Here is a 20,736-nt window from a genome sequence, read left to right as displayed (position 1 = left end):
TTTTCCGTGGTTTCCCATTTTTCACACCAGTCCTTTTCCATCCCATCGTCGCCATAAGATCTGCCTGTGTCGGTGCGATGTAAAGCCACTGGCAAAAAAAAAAAAAAAAATCAGAATGGAGATTTTAGAAATTCGCAGACAGAAGGATGCAATAAAATTTCTTTTTAAAATTGTAAACTGTGCCATTGATAATCCTGAATTACTGTCTGTCTTAAATTTCCATGTACGTCGCTTTAATTCCAGAAATAACATAACATTTTAAAATGAAAAACCAGGACTTGTGCCCATGATAACTCGCCGATGAACAGACTCAGTAGTATCTTCAACAGTGCCATTCAGAAAAATAATGGCCTTGACTTCAGTCTGCCTATGCGCGAGTTTCTAACTGAACTTCATTGCGCTATTGTATGAAGTCATTAATATAGGGGAAATTGTAAGATGGACTTCTCTAATATTATGCTTGTACGTGAATTGCTTCATTTATTTTGTCATTTTACTTTGTTGCGTGTTTTTTCACCATATTAATATAGTTTAGATATAAGCACCACCATGTTAATTGTAGTTTATATGACGTAGTTGCCACTGTAATGGGAGCACTAAGTCCTCTAGTGTGCGATAAATAAATAAATAAATAAATAAATAAATAAATAAATAAATAAATAAATAAATAAATAAATAAAAAGGCAAAAAGAAACGAGCAAGTTCAACTTTACAAATGGCATTAGATTACGTCACAAGAGAAATGAGCTTAAATTTGAATGCCTCGCATTTGCAGATGATATAGTCTTTTTTTCAGAGAATTTGCAACTAAGAAGATTGAAGTCCTCAAGAAAACAGCAGAGAAAACGGGATTGCAAATATCTTTTGAGAAGACGGAGTAGATGAACATAAATACCACTGACCCAACCTGGACAGTGAGGACCAAGTACGGTGACATCAAAGGAGCTACAAAATTCAAGTAGCCTACCTAGGAGAGATTTTGACTCCAAACATAAATGAAAAAGCAGCAATTCAGGAACGTACAAGAAAGATGGAAACTGTATTTAGATTATGTCAAAACACATATAAATCTAAGTCACTCTCCTACCAGGCCAAATTCAAGCACTACAGCACGATAGTCAAACCTGAATGTTTATACGCAGCTGAGACAGTAGCCACGGAGGGACTCTCAGATTTGGAAAAGAATGAAAGGAGGTTCCTTAGAAAGATTCTTGGACCCAGAAAATCATCAGACAAGTTTACGTTTCGCATGGGACCAAACCAAGAACTATACCAACAGTTTGAAAACACAACCACCACAATGAAAAAGAGGAGAATGACGTTCTACGGACATATGAAAAGGATGGAATCAGAGAGACTCGCCGACAGGATCCCCACCTTCCAGAAGAACAGGAAGACACAAGTCCAATGGGTAAAAGATGTCCACCGAGATTTAGAAAAATGTGGGATCACGGGCAGAAGATATAACAAGCAGAAAAATCTTCAGGCAGAGAGTTGCGAAGTTAAAGGACCTAGCTGATGAGAAAACGAGGAAGAATAGAGTATTCTCGGCAGAAGAACGAGCACGAGCAAGCCAACGGATGAACGAATACTGGCGAAAGAGGAAGGAGAAAGAACTTGGGAAAGCAATAAATGTTGCGTAGTCGCAGCCCATAGATGGTTGAAACGAAAAGAAGAATAAATAAATAAATAAATAAATAAATAAATAAATAAATAAATAAATAAATATACATTTACTTCGTATTCTTCCTCGTCAACAATTATGTCGACTTCCTTCCCGTAAGTCACAAACCATAAACTGAATGCAAAATCCATTTTCTTTCGTAGACAGTGTGTATTAAATCTCCACTGCAGTTGTTCTTATTTAATGACGTTTACAATCCATTATGTTCCTACGTCTTTGCTGGACTTGTTCTTTGAAGGACTACGCGTGGAGTTCTGAAACTTTTTTAATGTCGTTCGTCGCATTGGAAACTTATGTGCTGCGAGGAAGGGTAGCAGGAGTACATTTTTTGCCTACTTCGTGGCCACTGAGGTATGATTCACACACTTGCCGCGCCCATTCCTCAGTCTGGCAGTGTCTTTTTTTTTTTTTTTTTTTTTGCGTCACAGATACAGATAGGTCTTATGGCGACGATGGGAAAGGCCTAGGAATGGAAAGGAAGTGGCCATGGCCTTTAAGGTGCAGCCCCAGCATTTGCCTGGTGTGAAAATTGGAAACCACGGAAAACCGTCTTCAGGGCTGCGGACAGTGGGATTCGAACCCACTATCTCCCGGATGCAAGCTCACAGCTGCGCGCTCCTAACTGTACGGCGAACTCGCCCGGTGGCAGTGTCTTTAGTGCCTGTTAGTTTCTTAGTGTGTAGTCAAATACTAAAAGATGTTAATTGTATAATCACGCCATACTTCTATTTAATTGTAATACATGAGTAATATTGTTCCTTTGGTGAAAGTTTTATGTATAGTACCGAATCAACATCTCCAAACAAGAACTATTTTTACCGCACTTAAGTGGGTAAAGTGCCAACCTTTACCTCTGTGTCGAAATTCGCTTAGAGAGCATTAAAAAAACCTTCCATTTTGTAGCCTTTTCTTCAGGTTTGATGTTTATACACCCCTCCCCGCCCTCCCTCCCCACCACGGCCGCTACATCTCACAAACCCGGCCACTTTATGTTGTCTGTATATTTTTTTGCCCTCCCACTTCGAATTCCCAGTCGCCGGTACTAAGTTGAATTAACCTTCCCTTCGAATATCTACTTGAATATAGTACTCAAACCCGGGGACAAATCGACATTCAAAGTAGTAAGGAAGTCTTCCGAATTGAACAATTGAACTTCGGCTTCCTTATGCCATATTGTTATGCATTCTGGGACGTTCAGTTATGAATTTTCACTGGTTTTTGAAGGACTGAGATGGTTCGCTGATCTTAAGAAATAAAGTTTTCCGCGGAAGACAGTAGCTTACGGTTTCTCTATGCTTCTCTGACGGTCTTTCTCATTCATACAAGAGCGGATGCAGGCCTGTAGAGGTAATTTCACGGGGCCGTGTGTGTGAAAGTAAGAGCAGATTGCTGTCACTACGGGATGACGCAGCGCTCACTACCTGGCTACTCAATCCGATCCGCTGACGTCAGCCGGAGATCGAGATGCCAGTGGTAGCCAGAGCGGAAAGACGTTGGAAACTCCAGACTACTACCGCGTTTCACATGCATAATGTACTAAGTTATATCAGTGATGTAAAATATAACAGCGTTAATAGTTTAAACCAGAAACAAATTATTTATTCTTTTGTATCAATAATTGAGGAGTACCTGTCCAAAAGGAGCTACTTCCACCCTGAGAAAGTCGTGGAAACATATACAGTTCTAGCCCTTTAGGCAAGCAGCTCAATGTTGAAAACAACCTATGGATATGAGCTACGAATTTTATGTAAATAAAATATAAAAAGTATGAGAATATATTCTTTATTTATTCCCAAAAATTACAATCCTTTTCTTAATCATCGTTATCCGGTCGATTAGATTACTAGTTTTTTCTGCCACTACGAGCGCTAATGTGAGTCTATGCATTGTTTCACTTAACCACCACTACAGAGCGCTATTGTAAGTCTATGCATTGTTTCACATAAGCACCACTACGAGCGCTAATGTGAGTCAATGCATTGTTTCACGTAAGTACCACTACAGAGCGCTAATGTGAGTCTATGCATTGTTTCACATAAGCACCACTACGAGCGCTAATGTGAGTCAATGCATTGTTTCACTTAAGTACCACTACAGAGCGCTAATGTGAGTCTATGCATTGTTTCACTTAAGCACCACTACGAGCGCTAATGTGAGTCTATGCATTGTTTCACTTAAGCAGCACTACGAGCACTAATGTGAGTCTATGCATTGTTTCACTTAAGCACTACTACGAGCGCCCTTAAGCTGTTATAAGTATATAACTATATTCGGTGTGGACATTTTGTTTTAAAAAAATTAAAAATTGCCTGAGGGTTTTGAACCAACTCAAGTTAATTTGGCTAAGATTTGAATAAAAAAGGAAGCGAATAAAGAAACAAGCGATTTTAGGCTGTTTTTTCTAGAACTGCGTTTAGTTCGAAAGTGATTTTCGAAATTTGTTTTTTAGTTTGATACAGTTATCCAAACTCACAATTTGAATCCTTGCTTGGTCCTTTAGCCTTTCAACAATTGACACAATTTTGGAAATTGCTTAATTTTACGTTTTCCATAGTATGGGGACCTCTACTTTGCAAAGAAATGTTTTCAGCATTAAAACGCAAAGGAATGTAAAATAAAGCCACATGGAACGTACCCGTCATCGGGTATGGTACTACTTTTAAGAAATTACATCTTTCTGGTCTGGATTGCTCATGGCATTCGATGGCGTACACTGAAACGTACAAAAATAGGCTCGTTTGAAATAGGTTGAACATAATGGCAGACGATACGATTCCAAGTGTCATTTCTTCGGCCACCAGCGATCCACAGTTTACGAATATCCTCGCGTTCCGAGAACTTATAAAATGAAATATTTCTTTGCCAGATAGTGTTTGTGCTGTTGAGTGCAAACAGACATTTATAAACTCGCTTTTCATTGGAAGTGGTCATTTAAAAAATTACTGTAGCGAAACGGTACGTCGTATCGACAAACGGATTGTGCCACCGGACGTCTCTTTTAGCAGTCTACGTGTTTGGTCCTATGACATTTTCTCTATATTGGCGATTTATAGCATAGACAGAGGTAAAAATTTCGACATGGGGCACATTTTGTACATTTTTCACTAGTTGAGAAATTACTTTCCTCACCTAATGGACAGCTACAGTCTTGAAACTTGGAAGGCGTACCGAGAATAAAACGATATAAAATTTTGGTTCTTTAACGTTTTGTCGTACCTCTATCAGGTACACTTTATATTCATTTAGAAACTTAGATTAGGCTGAAATACGAGTACAGTTTCCACATATCACTTTCGTTTCTCTATACTTACACGCAGCTAAAATCATGCAATCTGGCTTGCATATGGCCCATGGATGTACCAATGAGTCTGCCGAATTTCATGGTTCCATCAGTCTTATAAGTGTGCCAAACAATAAAATTAATAATGAAAAATGTACAAAATTGACGTAAAATTGGAAAATGCAGCTCTATCAAAGGCATACGGATTCGAGAATTGACAAAGTCATAGGACTAAGTTGTAGATCTCTTCATGATGGGTGCCGAGTGTGTTGTCCGTTTTGTGATACGAATTACCATTTAGCCACAAAATACCTCGAAACGATGGTCTGCACCGTCATGATAATTGCCTCCACATTTCGATATTTTTCGGAGGAAAAAGTTAAACTTTGGCACGTTTTGAAATTTCTCCGTCAGTTGTAGGTCAATTTTAAATTCTCTAGCGCACATGGAAGTTTGAGTCAGCCATTTTGCTTGGGGGAGGGGTAAAAATGTAAAATTGAACTTTCTAGCTGATATGGACGTGGGTAAACTTTTATGTCAGTGAGTGGGTCAGTCAGCTAGCCTTCTGGCTTTATATAATAGAGAAAATATACTGTACGTTTGTTGTTACATTAAATCACTGTTGTCTTTTTACTTTTACTTAACCTCGTATATAAACGTATATAAAAATAAACACAGGAATCAGAGTATACCCTTATCTGAAATGAGGTCCACCTTCGTAGTGTAACTATCGGTCGTCCTCGGAGGCCTGCGTTCGAAGATTGGCAGGAGGGATGTTGTGTGTTTAAAAACTCTCTTCTAATAAGGGTGTACCCGAAAAGAACTTCATCACCTCAAGGAATACGAGGGAACGAGTTTACTAACTTGAATGATATTGCCGCTGGAACATGGTCAGCATAGAAAGGCAACCACGAGTGTCAACAATGCGTGAACCACTGAGTTTAACTCGATTATTCGAGAGTTCACTGAGGGTATATAACGTGATTTTAGTGTAAATTGAATGCATATCATGCCATGTAAGTAGTTTGGATATCCCAGGGCCAACATTTCTAATTATATTGTTAATTATTTAAGGTCCATTCAGTTGATATAGATTTTAAGATACGCTAAGTTGCCGTAAATTTTTCCCTTTGTTAATGTTTTGGAAACCGGTGGAAATGTTAAATTTAAGTATCTTCAAATGCAACCAACTTCAGCTGATATTGAATCCAATATCTTGTAATCAGAAGGCCAGCGACTTACTGACTATACCACGGAGGCCGGTAGAAATTTCTGAAGGAGGAATCATATAGTATTTTAAGTAGTGTATTTGACGTACTTCATTAAATACGCAACTCGTCTTAACAACCTCACGAACATAGCCACTCCTGCGATATAACGATGTTTACAACCAGTATCTTACTTCATGTTATTAAAAGTAACTGACCATTTTTATGGCATTCCTCAGCCACGAAAATATTAAAAGAGAGTGAAAAAAAAAAGAAAGAGATCCCAATTACCATTTTATATTGCAAGCTTGTGAATACCTGAATATGTAACAATATTGCATCTGTACCCGAGATTTTTATTATCATGAAGTGCCGACAGCATAGACTTGCTTTTCGAGCTTGGAGTGGCAGAGGTTGTTATTCTTGACAAGCTTTTTCAGCCTCATCCTTTCAATCTCCGTACATCCTGTAGTATCATGGTTAGTCATGGTCAAGAGCTTCATATCCCCCTCCCCCTTCCGTCATGAATTATTGTATTAACAAGAGAGAGGTTCACGACGTGCAATCTCATAGGAATGCTGCTTGTATCTTTTACACAGGTCAACTTGCGAAGACGTCTTTCAGAATGAAATGCATTTCTTCTGAATCCATCCTCAGGACTCTGAGATGGTATAAAACATGCAATCAACGGAACATTCGCTGACCGGATACGTGTCTAGTGATACTATTTTTAATTCAACCAGGTTTTCTATGTAGAAATGAATATGAACGTACGTTAAAAGCAATAACTGCTTCAAGGGTTCCTCACCATCTCAGCTCAAAATATTATCTAATAATAATTATTATTTCTTTTCTCTTACTTTTTCTTTCTTTCTTTCTTTATTCCTTCTTTCTTTCTTTCTTTCTTTATTTCTTTCTTTCTTGATCTGTTTACCCTCCAGGGTTCGTTTTTTCCTCGAACTCAGCAAGGGATCCTACCTCTACCGCCTCAAGGGTAGTGTCCTGGAGGGTGAGAATTTGGGTCGGGGGAATACATCTGGAAAGGGGGACTAGTACCTCGCCCAGGCTGACTCACCTGTTATACTGAACAGGGGTCTTATGGGAGATGTGAAGATTGGAAGGGTTAGAGAAGGAAGAGGGAAGGAAGCAGCCGTGGCCTTACGTTTCGTACTATTCCGGCATTTGCCTGGAGGAGAAGTGGGAAACCACGGGAAACCACTTGCAGGATATCTGAGGTGGCAGTCGAACCCACCTCTACTCAGTTGACCTTCCGAGGCTGAGTAGACTCCGTTCCAGTTCTCGTACCACTTTTCAAATTTCGTGGCAGAGCCGGGAATCGAACCCGGACCTCCGCGGGTGGCAGATAACCACGCTAACCACTACACCACACATGCGGTCAATAATAATAATAATAATAATGGGTCATGATAGCCGAATGGCATAGTCACTGGCGTCTCACCACAGTGGTCACGGTTCATATCCCAGCATGTGGGAATTTTGAAATGAAATTCGCGCCCTTGTGGCTATGATCATTGTGTCAACAGCCAAGTAAATGTACTAGCTTGTTCGTTTCAGGATTATTATTTGTTTTTTTTAAATTTTATTTCTTCTCCTTTTCCCAATTTCTCGCGGCCAGCATTTCATGCATATTTGACTCAGTTTTACGACGGTTACTGTTCCTGTCGTCAACAAATTGTGAAGGCATTCAGTCACTATTGCGTGTTCTTGTGGTACGTTGTGCGTATATGAAGGTGCGTATGTTGAGACGAATATAAACACCCGGACCTCGAACGAAAGGAGTTAACTGTACGCAATCAAAATGCCCTGTCGAGAATCGAATCCGGATCCCTGTAAACCTAAAGTCACGACGCCGACAATTCAGCCAAGGATCCGATGAATGTCAGTGTATTTTACGAAAGAAAAACATGGAAATGGAGCATCTACTAAAAGATTGTGAAGTCACTAGAAAACATATCTCCGAAAACCGTAAAAGTAGTTAGTGTGACGTATAGAACGTTATAGAAAGTGTATAGTTGAAAAATATATTTGTATAATGTTATAGGTGCACTGGAGCAGTGAAATGAAATGGCGTAAGGCTTTTAGTGCCGGGAGTGTCCGAGGACATGTTCGGCTCGTCAGCTGCACGTCTTATGATTTGACGCTAGTAAGCGATCTGCGCGTCGTGATGAGTATCAAATGATGATGAAGAAGACACATACACCCAACCCCCGTGCCAGCGAAATTCCATGCCGGAAATCGAACCCGGGACCCCTGTGACCAAGGACCAGCACGCTAACCACTTAGCCATGGAGCGGGCTTCGAAGAATAGTTTGTACACGACCTTGAAGTAAAACTGTAGTTACACAACACCAATGCCGACGAAATTCATTCTTGGATGGCAATGGCATTTCTTATTGTTGCAATTTGTCTTCCAATGAAAATTGTGCATTTTCATTGTGCAGTCAAATGTTATAGGAGCAGCTTGAAGAATCTCCGTCTCGCAGTGCTAACTCTATCACCACATTATGTTAGTGGTGTACGTTATACACAAGGTAGCCTCAAACTCACTGAGCAGAAAAACAGGCTTGTCGCTAGGTTCAGCAGAGCGTTACTTTGGACCACATAAAATAAGTCAGGAACTCTCTTAAACTGTTGTGAGAGCGCACCCTGTAATCGTGGTTTCAATAGGAGACTTTTTTTAACTATGGATTATCTACTGACTATTAAACTGCAGTAACTATGAATGGTGCCATTATATGGGGAACACCATAGGTCTGCATTACCTGTGAGTAGTACATAACCTCTGATCTGATTGGAATCACTATGAGAGGAACACAGAGAGTATACGTTACTTTTGATTAGTACTGCTGTATGAGGAACACCATGGTTCTACTTTACTAGCGATTGGTATCATTATGAAGTGACCTGGCCTTTAGACTCCTTTAGAAAACAAGCATCATCGATTTAGAATTTGGCTTTGGAAGGAGCTCCTTGTTCAGTTTATGCCACTGTTTTAATTTTTTGGGGGGAAGGTGGGACATTGCGGGTTGGATCCACTGATTGTTTTAAGTTCATAATCATTGTTCAACGTCGTCTTTTTGAATTCTAGTCAGTGGATGGATATTGGAATTATTTTAACTATTGTGAGTTAGATTCGCTGGTTATTTTAATTTCGTATTCATTGATTCATTTATTCATTCATTCTTCACATCGTGTTATGAATTCTGGTTGGTGGATGAATTTTGGAGTTTTAATCGTCGTTATGTTACGCCCCTTTGAACAAAAATCATCATCATCATCATCATCATTAAACTGCAGTAAATCGATCAATATCTAGGTCTTCTGGACATTTTTAAGAGTGAAAATTTGGGATTCAACTTCACGAACTAGGCCTACAACCGGGATTCTTCATAATATCTTCTTCTTCTTCTTCCTCTTAGAAGCTTTCTCACTCAGGTTGCAGTGTCTCCTCTTCTGGTTTCCACTTCCGCATCCGCCATTCACGTAGGAGGACGTCAGCCCTTCTGCCCTCATGTCGCCATCCATCGCTGCTCTGATCTTCCACGCGATTTTCGTCCATTTACTTCTACGGCTGCTAGAGATAAGTTAATTGTTCTCTTTCAACATGCCCATACCAACGAAGCATTCATACCTCTGAAATCTCATCTCTAGCATCTCTTCCGCATTAGGAACCACCCCCATCATCTCTCTGTTTTTTTTAATTTCCTATTTTATCCAGGAAAGTCTTCTCCGCTCATTTCCACCTTGTCTTTCTATGATCTGTTGTATCAGGCTGTCTTTATCACTTCGGAACATGTGACTGAAATACGCTGCCCTCCTGTGTTTTTCAAGGGTTAAGACTTCGCATGAATTTTGGGCAAACTGGAGTACCTCCTTGTTAGTGGCGTGGACTGCCCAACGGAACCTCTATATTCTGCGATATTCCCACTTCAAATACCAAAATAGTTTAATTTCTGAAACTTTCTGTGTACCCATGGACACCGTAAATCAGCAGGGAAAACCCACGACAATTTCCGACAGACCCACAAGTTCCGAATCGGAGGTCACGGTTATAGGACACGAGATGTTTCAATTTTAGAGCCGGGCTGAGTGACTGAGACGGTTGACGCGCTGGACTTCTGACTCCAGCTTGGCAGGTTCGATGAAACTGTGGTATTTGAAGGTGCTCAGATACGCCAGCCTCGTGTCGGTAAAATAACTCCTGCGGGACTAAATTCCAGCACCTTGGCGTCTCCGAATACCGCACGAGTATTTAGTGGCACGTAAAGCAAATAACATTATTATTTTCTTAGTTTCAGAAACTCACTTCTTACAATGACGATTCGGGTGTAAAACACAGTGAATGGTCTAAATACATTAACTTTATTACACTGAAAATCAGGCGCTTGATAGGAGTCCACCTTCTCAATACTCCTACAAAACTCTTGGACTCCTTTTTAAGCTCCTGATGATAATATTAATGACAAAGTCTACATTGACCAAAAGAGACCATACAGATTATCAAATTAATACATTCTGGTCTAAATACTACATTGAGGAATTCGATCGAAATGTGAAAGTATGAATACAAAACGTATCAGATTAAAAACACAGAATCTGCAATCACCAGCCATATAGATGAAAGTTCTCGATATCAGCCCTAAAAATACACACATAACAATGGAAAACAGAAGGAAATATAAACACGCTGAATCTCAAAGCACCAGCGTTCTCAATAAATCAGTGCCATGCTCTGTACGACCACATCATATAGGTATACACATCTTATTTTTACCTAACTTCCATCGTCCGGAAGAACTATCACAACAGCATATTTCACCGAATGTTCAACCGATCATAAGAATGCGGCTGAGGACTGATCATAACTGATGGTACCTGTCATTTATTGCTTTCAGACTGAAAGTCACTGTACCTCACTGATATAGGAGAGCATCAGGCATCCTCTTTATGCTATAAGAAGGCCCATCGTTCACTGTCAACGAACACATCACCTCGGGCGGAATCTCTAAAGAGAAACAAACCTTTCCTTTTAGCCTGGAGTCGCGCTGGGAGTGACAACTCTCCTTTTCGGACAGCCACACCTTCAGCAAATTACTGAGCTTGACCAGCAACGTAACCATTAGGTTGGGCGTTAATTCGTCTTAAAATGCTTACCGAAGAATGATAAATATCAGCATCCCCCATTATGCATACTAAAGAAAGCTTTCATGCTCACTTGTACAGTACAGTAGTTCCCCTTCAGCCAAGCCTTCCTTATTGTCAGAGCACCTGGTAGTTTTCTAAGGACATAGATGTGTGGGATGAACCTTCAACCAAAAGGCCATAATAGCAGCCTGCCAGCAGCTAGTTTGATCAAAGAGCAGATATGTCGAGATTTTGTTTGCTGAATGCTACTGCCATGATTTAAATTCACACAAACTCGGTTTTGAACGTCTCATTATAAGAAAGACAAAATCAGTTATATTTAAATACTTATAAATTTGTTTCTGAAGATCATAAAAAAATGTCATAACACGTATTAGACTCAATAAGCCAGTCCCCAGATGTCCTGGGCATAATTTCTGGGAAATATTTTCGAGCGTGCCAAAATTAAGAGTACCAATATAGGTTTACAGATTCCTTCAATATAATACAAGTATTTATATGGACACACAGGAAGACAAGTTACTCAAAAGCGCAATTAGATCTACTGATGACTAAAATGTACCTGGTTCTTGAATTGACAGGAATTAGATTTAAAGACCAGAAGTCCGACTCGATGGCTGAATGGTCAGCGTACTGGTCTTCGGTTCAGAAGGTCCCGGGTTTGATTCCCAGCTGGGTCGGGGATTTTAATCGCTTCTGATTAATTCTGGCTCGGGGACTGGGTATTCGTGTCCGTCCCAACACTCTCCTCTTCATATTCACACAACACATTACACTACCAACCACCACAGAAACACGCAATATTGATTAAATCCCTCCATATAGGGTTGGCGGCAGGAAGGGCATCCGTCCGTAACACAGGGCCAAATCCACATGTGTGACGCAGTTCGCACCCGCGACCCCATGCGTGTGGGAAAAAGCGGTAGGAAAAGAAGATGATTTAAATATCAGAAGTCCAGTGACCTCGCTTATCACCCCTCGTTGTCAAGCTATTAGTGACACGTACTTTAGCAAAATGTTAAAGTTGGTTTAATGGTTTCTATGTACATTGAGGTTGCCTCATCGGTTGGCCGCCAGACTCGCCCAGCTTATCTGCCTCCCGTTGACTCATCACTCCCCGCTCCGCGGCGTAGCAACAAGGACAACACCTCGCTCACTTTATCCGTTCATGGCATGAGATAACAATTAAAACTTAGAAAATAAAAACAAATAACAGTTATCTTCTATGGTTTGAATTTTAACATTTTCGTAGTCCGCCATGCTGAGCTGTTTGAAACCCTAGATTCTTGTCCAACTCGTCTTAGGGATTTTGTAGGCAGACGTTCTAATCTTTCTGCGATTTCATTTACTATTTCCTCGTTAAATACACGTTTTTTTAACACTTCGCTTCTTATTGAGTGAGGAACCAGTTCCTCTCAATTTGTTTACGAGTTTCCGCGCGGTCTCTCTATCTGCAGAGCATACACCTGGAAATCGTGTTACAAATCGCCTAACGACTTCCGTGCAAGACTCTGTTTTCACATAACTATCATACGTAACTGCCCTTTCCTCTGCCGTGTACACATGTGGAGGCATTATGAGAATTATACCCCGAAGTAACACTTCACAACTCGCGAACAGTTGGAGGGACAGATCAACACTTAATACATGTTCTAAGCACGGACCTGAACTGCGAAGTGCGGGCCTTCTCGTGCTGTCGCTGCGCTCTGTAACGGGAAGTGATGAGTCAATGGGAGGCAAAAGAGGCGGGTGCGCCTCCCGGCCAACCGATGAGACAAACTCACTGTAGTTATGTAAAAATATGTTGTAATGGCATTAGTATAGAAATTCAACATGAAATGTAACATTCTGCTCCCAAGCCGCCGCGTTCGATCCCAGTTGCGGTCGATGGCGTTTGAGGGTGTCTAATAACTCAGTTTTCTTTGCTTCTGGTTCAAAAATGGACTCCAGTAGAACGAAGTTCCGCATCCCTGACTTATTTTACGATCGATGGGTAGCATAGTGACTTAATTGTTTGTATTATATAGAGGCGACCGAGTATCCTAGGGTGAAATTTTCTCTTGAGGCACTTGACATCATGAAAGGTACCTGCCCTTAAATCATTAGCCAGTGCCAAGATGAACATTGTTCCTGCGACCCCACAAACACTCGAGGTTAAGCTTAATGCAGTTCCTACTATTTGAACGAAGTAATTGTAACAAAAGCATACGTGAAGAATAAAAGACCATTTAAAAAAATCCACAGCCTGTTTCCAGTCATTCGACCGGGTCGAGAATGGGATGAATGAAGCCCGCATCAAGCGGTGAAGATAGGAATTGAGCCGACTGCTGGAGCCTGTCCTGCTCTTCTGGGGCAATGATTAATGACTGACACATGAAATGAAATGATATTGGAGCTGGAATGAAAGGTGACAGGGAAAACCGGAGTACCCGGATAAAAAACCGCCCCGCCTCCACTTTGTACAGCACAAATCTCTCATGGAGTCAACGGTATTTGAACCACGTAATTCAGCCGTGAGAGGCCGCATGAGTCTCGGAGGCTCAATAAAAGAACAATCTTCCCATCAAATCGTGGCAGAGCCGGGAATCGAACCCTCGCTCGGTGGCAGCTAATACACTAACCCTACACCACAGAGGCGGGCGAAGTGAAAATCTCGTTTCTAAACTTTTGGACTTCCTAACGGAGAATCGTACCCTCGATGTTCCCGGTGAACAGCATGTTTTTACCACCTCAACTAGGCAGACCTTTAATTTTACTATCACCTACTTGCATTTAAATATTATAGGTCTAGTTTCGTTCCTTTTCAAATATTTAGTTAACTATTACTGTACTAAAGTGTTGATGCGCTACAATCAACGAACACGTCTTGCTTTCTTTGTGTATGAGCTGCCTTACCTGAGCGCGGTCATGATGAAGTTACATTCCATACTCGGAGAACAGTTTGACGAACACGATTGAAATGACATTATGAAGAATTATGAATGCTCATCTCTGTCTTGAGACCTTAGACATTAGAGGCTTTCTGCTGAGTAATTGAAAGAGACAAGAAGTGGGAGATGGTCGGCCATCTGCTAACATCTATGTCATATAAGGCTGTTTCGTGAAACCGCGGCGCACCGAAAGCTTTTAGGGACGTCTAGGACTGGTGGTGAAGTAATTTACTGGCCCGCTTAGTTACACACATGCCATAATTAAATTAAATTAAATTTATTATTGTTAATATGATTAACCCAGATATGCCTAAAATATTTGTTAAGTGGGTTCATGATTTTACCTTATAAAATTAACGGGATGCACGAGTTAGTACAGGTAAACCTCAAATTTGAAGAAAAGATATATAAATTTAGATAGAAAGAAGTGTCCTTTTAAAAGGACAGTAGGCATATAAGGGATATTTTAGTCACATGTACATAATACGACTAAGGTAACAATGTATGCAGTTGTCAGATGTTATTGTACGGTATTCTATGCCAGACGTCATCACGTAGTTACTCTAGGGAGCCGGTGTTACTTGCTCCGCTCGGGACGGGTGTTTGTCACGTGACAAGAGAGCAGCGGACAGGCGGGTTGCATACCGTGGCCGTACTGTACTGGCCTTCAGTACATACTACGTCGCGCACTTCCCCTACTTCTTCCCCTACTTGCTCGCTAAGGTGCTCTCGTTCTTCGAGAGCGGGGAGCAAACTGGCTCAGAATGCATTTCGCTTTTGATTGACGATGCCTGTTCTATACAATCGTGAAAGAAATATTCATTAAGAGCAGGCGCGGCTCCATAATACGATCTGCAGAGCTGCAGAACCACCACTATGAAAGGTATACAGTAATATAAATAATATATAGCGATTAGCGATCCCATCCCTCATACTGAGTGTTTATATCGAGCCAAAGATCGATACCATACAGCTGCTGGTGATCTGGCAACCCTGTTTAGGACTGTGAACGACAGAACATTAGGAGAGCCAGGAGAGCACACTTAACTACAGCTTTCCTCCGAAAGGTGGCTAAGGGTCGCCCATAAAGTTCTGTATGAACTGCACGCGTTGCAGTACGTCTGACCTATTCCCGTGACCATAGAGTTAGTAAATAATACACTAGATAGCGCCACCGTCCGTCAGAGAATCGCTGCAGCGATATAATCTCAGCTGTTTGGAAAAAGCTCCCTCCATTGTACTCATCAGTGTAAATAGAGAACTTATAAAACTGTGTGCATATTGATATGGTTTAAAATTCTTACATGTCAACATTCTCAGATACTACAGTATAATTGTGATGCTTCTGTTCAGTACAAAGAAAGCCCAAATAGCTTAAATACAGGATAAATGCATGAAAAAATAGGATGGTTGTGATTAAGTAACACAAAATCAATCTACTATCCATGTTAAGTCTTCAAAGAACGTGCCTTATGATTGGGGTATGTATATTTTTCTATCTTTGGTGTAAATGACCAGGACTTCAGCAAAATTCTATCCAACGACCGAAAACATTCTCTCGTACGAGGTAAATGAGCGAGTTCTTAGGACTACAAGTATATACAGTAATCATGATGACTATGTTTCTCCGTAATGGTAGTGAATTCTTCCGAGTTAGGTAGTCATGAAAATGAAAACAGAAACGCTAGTACCATCAGATGATGTTCCCCTCCATTAAGAAAGCCGGCTGCTAAAGATGTATGCAGGTCTCGGAATGTTTTTAAATATGAATGTGTCGATAGGTCAACATTTTTTTCAATAAACGGAAGAGGGGCTTTATTTTTTTGTAACTTTTTAATTGTTTTTTTTTTTTTGTACGAGTCAGTTATTTATATTGTTGATGTCCCTCGAAATTGGGGTCTTACAAATTGAGATGAACGTCTTCCGGTATTATTTCGGTACATTTTCGAGAGAACTTCACACTGATAAGACATGGATGCTTGCATCCGGGAGATAGTAGGTTCGAGTCCCACTATCGGCAGCCCTGAAAATGGTTTTCCGTGGTTTCCCATTTTCACACCAGGCAAATGCTGGGGCTGTACCTTAATTAAGGCCACGGCCGCTTCCTTCCAACTCCTAGGCCTTTCCTATCCCATCGTCGCCATAAGACCTATCTGTGTCGGTGCGACGTAAAGCCCCTAGCAGAGACAGACATGGATGAAGTAAAGCGTTTCCGCGGGGTTGGAGGACGGATTCACACGAGCTCAGCTGACACTTTCCGTATGCAGTACGAATTTAGATTTGTCTATAACACTTACTGCAACGGACTGGGCGTCACAGAGCAGAACCACCAACATTATTCAGCACGAGTTGCCACTGATTAAGAGTATCATCGACTTCACAAACATACATGCAAATACGCAAAAAAAAAAAAAAAAAAAAAAAAAAGGAACGAATCCCTATGTATATTTGAAATGACTTTCGAAATGATTTTCATGAAAGTCATCGTTCATTGTGGTACTGCACAAAACATTTGATTTCTAGTGTACCAAACACTTCTCACAATTCAACGATGAATGAAAACATCATTTGTCTTTCTCTTTTTCTGTGTGGTATTGGGTAAAGCATTCGATATGCAATGCAACATCGCCTTTCTCACATTTCATCGATGCCTTCTTTTGGCAAATTCTGCACCGCGTCTGCTTGCCTTGTATGAATATGGTTTGTTTCATCATGCCTGGATTCTGCATTCTCAAGACGAGGAGGACGACACGTTTTCTTTGCAGTAGTCCGCTGCCTTGTTTCTAGAAGGGCAGTTACAACCCATCTGCGGAAAGTCAGGCGACATAATTTTCCTTTGTCCAGCCTGTGCAGCTGCCACGCATTTTTTCACACACATCAGTACACTGAGTTATAAGTGGTAAAACCGGGTGAGTTGGCCGTGCGGTTAGGGGCGTGCAGCTGTGAGCTTGCATCCGGGAGATAGTGGGTTCGAGCCCCAATGTCTGCAGCCCTGAAGATAGTTTTCCGTGGTTTCTCATTTTCGCACGAGGCAAATGCTGGGGATATACCTTAATTAAGGCCACGGACGCTTCCTTCCCACTCCTAGGCCTTTCTTATCCCATCGTCGCCATCAGACCTATCTGTGTCGGTGCGACGTAAAGCCAATTAAAATAAAACAAATGGAAAATACCATTTCATTCCATGAGTGGAAATTCTGTATAGGCTTACATTCTGGTTACCCCTGTCCACACCTCCCATTCCAGAGTTGTATTCATAGAAGAGGTGTAGTGGTTACAGCGAGATTCTTTTCTTTATAAGACATCTCAATTTTACTAAAATCGTCATCTTCCTCCAATGCACTCACTATTTCATCAAGAGTCATAAATCTCAAAACAAAACCGAAAGTTGTCGTAGACCCATATTTGCCCACTGTCCTTTTTAGAGGCCACCTATACTGTATTCTCCTGTCATTAGCGTCCAACCAAAAAGTAAACCTTAGGTGATACCGAAATATACTTACATGGCAAGAGAATATAACGTACTAGCAATGTTCCCGTGCTTCGCTACGGTTTTCTACATCGTATAAGGTTCTCTACATACATTACTTTACACGCGGTAATTGAGATTTTATTAAATATATTAAAGTGCAGACCTCCACTTCGAGATACATTACTTCTAAACGGTACATCATATTAACAAATAGTTTGCACCATTAGGCGTCCCTCTTATCCTTCTGCATATTTGGTAAAAAAACGTTTTCTCGTATCTCCCATATTTATGGGTTAAATTGAGTTCGAAAATTCGAATAGGGTGAAATCTGGGTACATTTTTAACGCTTTACATTATGTTCTTTATATATAAGCTACAATCATGAAATTTGGTCCACATAATTATGAACTCCAATCGTGCGAATGTGCGCATCAAACTTGATTACTATATTTCCTATACGTGTCAAACAATGAAATATACGTGTAAAAATCATCAAATTTACAAGCAATCCAGAAATACAGCCAAATGTAACGTATAAGGGAGAGAGATACGACAAAAGGTCACAGGACCAAAGTGCCATTGTGACAATCCTCCAGAGTTGACTTTTCTCTCAGACTCGGCGAAGGATCCCACCTCTACCGCCTCAGGTGCTGTATCCTTGAGCTTGAGACGTTCGGTCAGAGGATACAACTGGGTGGAAGACCAGTACCTTGCGCAGGCGGCCTCCTCTGGTATGCTGAACAGGGGACTTGTGGGGGGATGGGAAGATCGGAAAGGATAGAAAAGGAAAAGGGAAGGAAGCGGCTGTGGCCTTAAGTTAGGTACCATCCCGGCATTTGCCTGGAGGAGAAGTGGGAAATCACGGGAAACCACTTCAAGGCAGGATAAAGTGGGAATAGAACCCTCCTCTTCTCAATTGACTTCCCTAGGCTGAGTGGACCCGTTCTAGCCACCGTAACACTTTTCAAATTTCGTGGTGGAGCCGGGAATCGAACCTGGGCCTCTGGGGGTGGCATCTAATCACGCTAACCACTATACCTCAGATGCGGACACTGTATGTATTGTAATTCTTAAATCTGAAGAAGGCGATTATCCTGGATCACTTGTTTGTTATGGCTAATAGTAATAGCATTGCTTAATAGTATATAAAATATATGACCCGGATGGGAATCGAACCCGGTGCGTCAGGGTAAGACGCAGGATTGCTACCTCTAGAGCATGAGGGCAGACCTAATCCCATTCATTTAAAAAATGTAACTCGCTAGTGAACTAGTGAAATTGGATTTTATGTATTTAAGTCCTGTCTGCAATAATATATTCTCACTTTTGTATATTTAACAAATATGCATAATACTTTTGGATCAAAGATGGCTTTGTTCATTTAATTACATAATTATCTTAATATAAAACTGTTTTTAAAACTAAAAGACACCGTCCTTCACGAGTGTGCCCCACTTGTATAAAGACATGACTGTCCCAGTAATTACGCCATCAGCCCGTATAAGAGTAGCCCTCACCGGGCGAGTTGCTAGGCAACGAAGTTGACAAGTTACATGTGGGTTTCTTAATACGTGTGGAACACTATCGGGAAGACATATCGCGAGTAAATGCCGTGGTGAATCGCTAATCGCACCTGTTTCAATCTTCAAACAGAAACAAATCAAGAGGAGTCTAATAAAAGATGGACTACGTGTGTCCAGAAAAAGTAATACAATTGCTTCATAACATACTAACAATCTTCCACCCTATCGCGATAGAAAATGCGATTAAAAGCGATGTTTAGAGTGAACCTTCATGCTATTTATGCATTACAAATCACTGATACATTTTAAACATCGAGACGAATTGAATGCCTCTTTGAAGTTCAGCAGCAGTTTTTGGTCCAAAGTGTTCTCACAAAGCACTCCGGTGGAAGAAACGTATCATTTGTCGTGCAAGTTCAGGGCCAACTCTTTCTGCAATGCACAAAATTCCGTGAAGTGTGTGAGTCAAGCGATTGGATAATCGATTGATTTTCAGGTGACCTTTATCATGAGCAAGGGGTCCAGATGAGCTCGATTGAACAATAAAGAATTGGGATCAGTGGGACAATAATGGTCTAGATTTTTATGACCTAATAGTTGCCGAAATGAAGACCTATAATGTGACCTAAAAATCCTCATAAACCGCTTAAAGTATGCGAAAAATTACCCAAAAATATGAAGGAAAATATATTTATCAACAAAGTAAAAATTTGCATTGTCCGCGTTATCATTAACACGGATACAATTAATAAGGCCGGGTTGAGCGGCTCAGATGGTTGAGGCGCTGGCCTTCTGCCCCCCAACTTGGCAGATTCGACCCTGGTTCAGTCCGGTGGTATTTTAAGGTGTTGAAATTCATCAGCCTCCTGTTGGTAGATTTACTGGCACATAAAAGAACTCATGCGGGACTAAACTCTGGCACACCGAGCGAGTTGGCCATGCGGTTAGGGGCGTGCAGCTGTGAGCTCGCATCCGGGAGATAGTGGGTTCGAACCCCACTGTCAGCAGCCCTGAAGATGGTTGTCCGTGGTTTCCCATTTTCACACCAGGCAAATGCCGGGGCTGTACCTTAATTAAGGTCACGGCCGCTTCCTTCCCATTCCTAGGCCGTTCCTGTCCCATCGTCGCCATAAGACCTCTCTGTGTCGGTGCGACGTAAAGCAAATAGCAAATAATAATAATAATAATAATGATAATAATAATAATAATAATAATAATAATAATAATAATAATAATAATAATAATAATAATAATAATAATAAAACCTCTGGCACCACGGTGTCTCCAAAAAAACTCGTCAAAAGTAGTTCGTGGGGCGTAATTGTATTAACAACAATTTAATAGGCGTCAGTGCATCAGCTTGCATTCGGGAAATAGTGGGTTCGAACCCCACTGCCGGCAGCGCTGATTATGATTTTCCGTTGTTTTCCATTTCCACATCAGGCAAATGCTGGGTCTGTATCTTAATTAAGGC

Source organism: Anabrus simplex, chromosome 4 (assembly GCF_040414725.1).
Source record: "Anabrus simplex isolate iqAnaSimp1 chromosome 4, ASM4041472v1, whole genome shotgun sequence".
Taxonomy (NCBI): Eukaryota; Metazoa; Arthropoda; class Insecta; order Orthoptera; family Tettigoniidae; genus Anabrus; species Anabrus simplex.
This window is presented reverse-complemented; position numbering follows the sequence as displayed.